A 6,172-nucleotide genomic window follows, 5' to 3' on the forward strand; every position below is an offset into this window, starting at 1 on the left:
CACAGATGAGATAATTGATCATTAGGTTATTTATCACCAACACCATCCAATCAATCAATCAAAATTTATTTAATTTTGATTTTGAACCAAACTAAAGAAATTTCCAGGCCTCCTTTATTAAGTTATAGATTAGTAACATTTAACAATTACGTGAATCCAACTTAAAGTCTCAGATTTCTACTGTGCAGCACTGAGTTCTAAGTTCATGCTCAGTGTTAAAATAATATTTCAAGGAAACATGTTTATTTTATTGTTCTGTGCACTAATTCCCCAAATCCCCAAGATTAATCATTTTCTGCAGCATCAATCTTGTTTAATTTGCAGTGCTCCATTTTATGTTTAGATGTTTTTTGTGTTCTTTATAGTTTCATTTCATCGTCATCATCATCTGGTAACTTCTCTGATTGGAGTAGGGAGGGCTCATACGGATTGTTTTGTGTGGAAGAAAAGTCACATGAGCACACACAGACCAGAAAGCCCGGCCTGACAGAGAAAGCTGACTGTGCTGAACTTCCTTTGTAGTGCAGCCCTCAGATCTGTCAGCCCAAGATGAGAAGCCAAGAAATTTGACTGCGAGTGATAATCTCCAGCAAGGATGGAAGTCTTTCTTAATGAGCGATAAGATAACGCCTATCAGAATGAGTTTTATAAAGGTTAAAGAGTATGCCTTTCAGGTTAGCATTTTGTGTTCTTTGTATTCACTTTCAGCAAAGTTAATACTATAATCGAAGAAGAACAGAAACAAATATTCAGTTTAAGGATGTGTTAACATTTTCTAGCCAGGTCTTAATCATTTGTTCATAAATATGGTCTGGGGAATGCTTCTTACAGACAAAATCAAGTAAGATAATATTCATGAATCACACATTTGTGCACATTTGTTCTCCAGTGTGTGACTTTCTCGGATTTTTGTATATATATTTCTTGTGTTTGCCATTTATTCCTACTGTCTACTATTTATATTTTATTCCGTTACAGTTGATGTGGAGCACCTACAATTTCGTTGTACATGTACAATGACAATAAAGGGCTATTCTGTTCTATTCTATTCTATTCTGCACTGTTTATGACTAAAACCCAATGTATCCTAATGAAACAAAAAACGATGTAGTAGTTTTTGCCTTATAGAATAATCGTGGCCAGTTGTTTTCATTATTTATGGTCACCTAACCGTAGCAGGTCATCAAGTCCATTCCACTAGATATGTTATGGGAAAGTCTGAGTTTTACTGATCGTGAGTTGTCTCTAATCCAGCGATTGATCAAAATGTAATTGCTGCAATTTCATGGTGTGACTATTAGCAAACTACTTGAACAGTGAGCTGTGAAATGTGGCAGTTGTACCATGGAAGTTTAACCCATATGGACATGTGTATAAAATCACAGGCTGTTGAGACTGTAAAACTCTTTTATCTTTTTTTCTGACCTCATATATTACGCTTTCCCCCAGTTTCTACTTAACAAGAAACAATTACTGATGAGCAACAACACAACAGATCAAGCAGAACAGCAAATTTTACACTGACTTAAAGGTTCAATAATTGTGAAATTCCACACAAAGCCACACAAAAGCACACACGGCCATGTTCCGTTTGCCTGAAGTTCAGGTCACCTCACTTTGCCACAGTTTCCACAGGCCGGGGGAGAGATGAAATAATGTTCACGCTGACAAAGAAAAAACACACTCCCCATCCAAAGAATGAGCTGGGAAAACAGGCGAGCGGCGCAGCAAGTGAGGTGGAAAAGTATTCTTCACATGAAGAATCCGCACAAAAGGCCAGGCACGCTGGAGACTGGAAGATGTAGCCACAAAATCCTGGCCTTAAAAACCACATAAAAAACAATAACTGTTGATCTTTGGGGGCTAGAAAAAGTATAAGCCCCCGATGCATTTTAATGCAAAGTAGTAAAATCAGACCGTCTGCTGTCTTTTTCCTAATCCAAGCCGTGCCAGTATTAATACACCTTAAAACATGAAAAAAAGGTATTTCATCTGGATATTGAATATTTGTGAGTGTGTGTGCATGTGTACAATTAAATCTAGAACGATCCTGAAGAGCCAAGTTTAAAAACCACATATGCACAATGGAATCTGTGCTATGTTTGTTTTGTTTTGTTTAATACCAGACCCCCAGTATGAGGGCTGACAGAACAGTGAAACGGGAGCTGAACACATGCCAGACAGCCGGGGAATCAGACCAAAACGTACTCACTCCCACCTTCCTAAGCCTCAGTTGAGACGTGCATCATCTGTCACATTTACATCAATCCTGACACCTTATTACAGCAGAGCTTTCTCCAAAAGAACTTTGTGCTTGGGCTCTTTAAAGTTAGAAGAGATCATTTTATGATTTTCTCACAGTTGCTCGTGACGACAAGCACATCAATAGGGATGTGCACAACCAGTCGACTAGATGCTTAAATGTGGGCAACAGTGAAAATAAAGCATGTAGACATGATGGAGAAATACAAACAAAGCATCAGAATGGAAAGGAAAGGTGATTTAAGGCACTGCGTGATTATTGGTGCCAATTCAGAAAGTGCTGCTGTGGGAGATGGCAGATGCTGCTGCCATCTCCTGATGGCTGCTTCCAGCAGTATAATGTCCCATGGCACAAAGCTCATACTGGCTTATTCAATATGACAATGAGTTCACTGTACTCAGATGTCCTCTGTAGTAACAGGACCTCATTAGAATAGTGCACCTTTGGGATTCGATGTGATGGGAGAGCCACATGGGGTTTTTGCCTTCTACTAACGATGTGCAACTAATGAAGTGGTCGGCGAGTGTATAACAACGAAACAGCAGCTATGTGTAACCAGACTCTGCACAGATGTGTGGATGCAAGAGAGGAGGACTACTGGTGCTCTTAAATGCACCATCAGTCATTCTGTGGCAAGTGTTTAAATCAAGTTAGATTGTTTAAAAGGACATAAAAATTATTTGCTAACAGGAACACTCCTATACACCAATATCTGAACATTCAATGGACATTACAGAATTAGAAAAGTTACATTTACCTCTGTATTGTTTTAACAATTCATTTTTTATAAACCTTGCCTTAACTAGGCCTTTATTTGGTGAAATGTCCTAACACACTCCCAGAGCTCTCTATGGATAAATCCTCTTCACAGTATGACATCCTGCCTGTTTAAATTAGATGCCGTTCGTATTATGGAAGCTGAAGTGATAAGTTAGCTTTTTCTGTGCATTTCTAAACACTTCAAATGAACAACTTACAATGCAAGAACATTGTGGTTTTCCTCCAATCTGCACTTCATCAGTCTTCATTAGCATGCCTCTGTGAATCTGCAGCAACGTTAAAAGAGAAACAAAAAATAACTCTGTGAAACACAGTTTGCCACAAGCAATACAATCATTAAAAAAAAGACACATGACACCTGCCCTCTCTTATGATCACCTGGAGAGTAATGTGTGTGAAAGCACCTGGTCCAATGCTAAAAAGTCATTAAAGGATGATGAATGATAAGATAACCCTGGTTATCTCTTACTGACTCTCCCACACTCCCAGTAGATCAAGGAACAGAGTTGAAAGTGAGGAAGGGCTTAGTAGTATATCATGCTCTATAGTACTATAGGGTATGATATACTACTATGTAGTATAGAAATAGTATAGTGACATGGTATTGTTTAGAATGCCAGAGCATTTCCTAAATTTCCAATGGTATGATGTGAGAGGATGTGCGGTTTATTGGCGTTACAGAGGATGTAGAGCACAGAAGGAAGCAAATGATCTGCTACTGCATGCTGACCCCTTACATGAGCAAATGTAAGAAGGAAATGTGTCAAATGGACTTAAAATCTTATTTTATGAGGTAGTAACTGTCACGGCGACGGATGGCCGGTACTGAATAGGACTCAGGTGCAGAAACCCAGAGCGGAGACAGTAGATGATTTAACAGTTTATTACGGTTAAGTGCAAGGGGGAAAAAAAGGGAAACGTGGCAAAGACAGAAAATGACGAGACGTGGAGCCTTGGTGTGGCGTGCCCAGGGGAACGTGGCTAGGGCGAGGGAACGAGGCCTGAGAAGTGGAACGGAGCTGAGTGGGGAACAGTCACACTGAGGGGAGAGGATATAGGAGTTAGGCAGGTAGTGAAGGCAGCTCAGAAGTGGCCAGTATAAGAGCAGCAATTCTTACTTGCAGTTAGGGACCTGGAGTGTTTGAGAGGGGGATGATGAAGATCCAGGGGAGGCTGAGTGGCGTGGAAAGGCTGACCTGAGATCCGGGGCTCCAGATGGAGTGTGATGGCAGGAGGGCAGGCAGGTGAGGCACAGAGGGATTTCCAAAATGATCACTAGGTATCCCGAGTCCGGAGGTGGAGTGAGCCAGGGTGGGTACAGCAACTGTAGTACAAAAGAGTCTTTGTTAGTAAGATAAATCACAGCGAGAATTTGAAACACAAGACCTGTTACCAACATGGGTTGATGACGAACTGGCAGTGAGTGAACATCGATGTGTGGTTTAAATCCCTCTGGCTTGATAGCCTGCAATAGGCTCCAGGTGTGCAGGAGCTGGAGTTGGCCCTGCCCAGGGGCGGATCCCAGGTCAGTTCAGGAGCCTAATGGAAACTCCAGCCACCCACCGTAGACCATGACAGTAACTTACATTGCATATAAGTGTTTAATTTTAAATCTGTGCTTTTAAGGTTGCGGGTGGAGTCCTTTTATCTTTGGAGCTCTTTAACATCATTTCAGGGTTCAATGTTTATTCAGATAAATACCTGTGCGAAGAGAATGCCAACTTAAATTTCATGTGAACGACAGGAACCACGGTCACTGATGGGAGAGAGAAATCATCTTTGCCTCTCCACATCCAAACAGACAGGCAGGTAATTTTAGACTGCGGGAGAACAAATTGTCCTCTTTCACCCACTCAAGTCAATCAAGTGGAGTAAGGGGGAACGGAGACAGACGGACGGATGGAGAAGGAGAGGAGCCTGAACAAAGCTCAAGGGAGAGGATGACAGACATTTTAAAAGTAGCTTACAATAAAGACAAAATTGTAGAAAATGGTTAATCACAAACTTTAAAAGGAAATAGAGGCAGTTAAAAAAAATGAAATCTGTCCTTCCATTCTCCCACTGGTGGTCCATGTTCCCACTGTTGGCTCTCTTGATTTAATTGCTCGGGTAGGAGTGAGATCAGAGCAGCAGTTCAGCAGCAGGCTTCTATCAGACTTGAGAAACAATAACAAAAATGAAATTAAAGAGACGAGGGAAAGAAAAAAAAAGAGAGGGAAAAACTGGAAATCAGCGATGCATGATGAAACACGCTTAAAAGTGTAAAACAAGGAAGAAGACTGAGTCAAAAAGCATAACGGAAAATAAAGAGGGTCAGAGGGAAAGCAAAGGCAAAAGGAGCCGGTGGTCCATTTTCTTGTTTTCAGCTATGTTTAATTGCCTTAGTAGGAGTGAGTTCAGTAGATCAGTAGTAGGAGTAGCAGACCTTCATCAAAGCACCAGTCACTGCTTATTAGAATATTATTACAGAACAGCAGCAGCCAGCCAGTGGGCTGATTACTGACTGGGTCCAATGGGAGGCCTCATTTGACTGGAATGTACAGAGGCTGAAATGGAGAACAGGGATAAACACAGAAATACCATTTATAGACTTGGTGCCTTAATATGCTTTCATCAAAACTATGTGTCCAGTCATTCGGCCTTTCTTTTGGCATCGCACAGCAGCTACTTTTATTGATTTTTTTCTCCTCACTAAAGACCATGTTTAATCATTAAACATTAAAACATTTACTACAAAAAACAACAGTCTGTAACTTTTCTTTTCAGCTAATAAATGCAATCAAATATGCAAATTTAAAAAAAAAGTAATAGTCTCAAATAATAAGAGATCTTATTGTTTCTGGAACAGCTGATGGATGATTTTTATCCATGTCACTGAAATGTACACAAGGAAATGTGTTGTACTCTAAGAATAAACATAATCAAAAACTATAAAATGAATTTGAGCCAAACATGAAACCAAAGACACCAAACAAGCAGAACGAATCACGGCTTGTACAGGGACCATAATTTTTGTAAACCACGCTTTATGGATGTTTTGTAAGTTCTGATGACTGTATAGAAGGTTAAATGCATTATAATTAAACCAGTATGTGAAATGTGATAGAACGGGCAAGAACAAAGGCAAAT

At 40.2% G+C, this 6,172-nt stretch overlaps 1 long non-coding RNA gene across 1 annotated transcript; it reads right to left on the reverse strand.

Annotated features, from left to right (window-relative positions):
* Positions 1-3,910: 3,910 nt before the first annotated feature.
* LOC309711473 lies at positions 3,911-4,613 on the reverse strand. Its single transcript, XR_014277981.1, has 2 exons — positions 4,441-4,613; positions 3,911-4,367 (listed from the first exon to the last, which is right to left on the reverse strand). It is a non-coding gene; the product is annotated as an uncharacterized lncRNA (long non-coding RNA).
* Between the last annotated feature and the right edge of the window lie 1,559 nt (positions 4,614-6,172).

The sequence above is a fragment of the Aulonocara stuartgranti genome, assembly GCF_965226115.1.
Source record: "Aulonocara stuartgranti genome assembly, chromosome: 7".
Taxonomy (NCBI): domain Eukaryota; kingdom Metazoa; phylum Chordata; class Actinopteri; order Cichliformes; family Cichlidae; genus Aulonocara; species Aulonocara stuartgranti.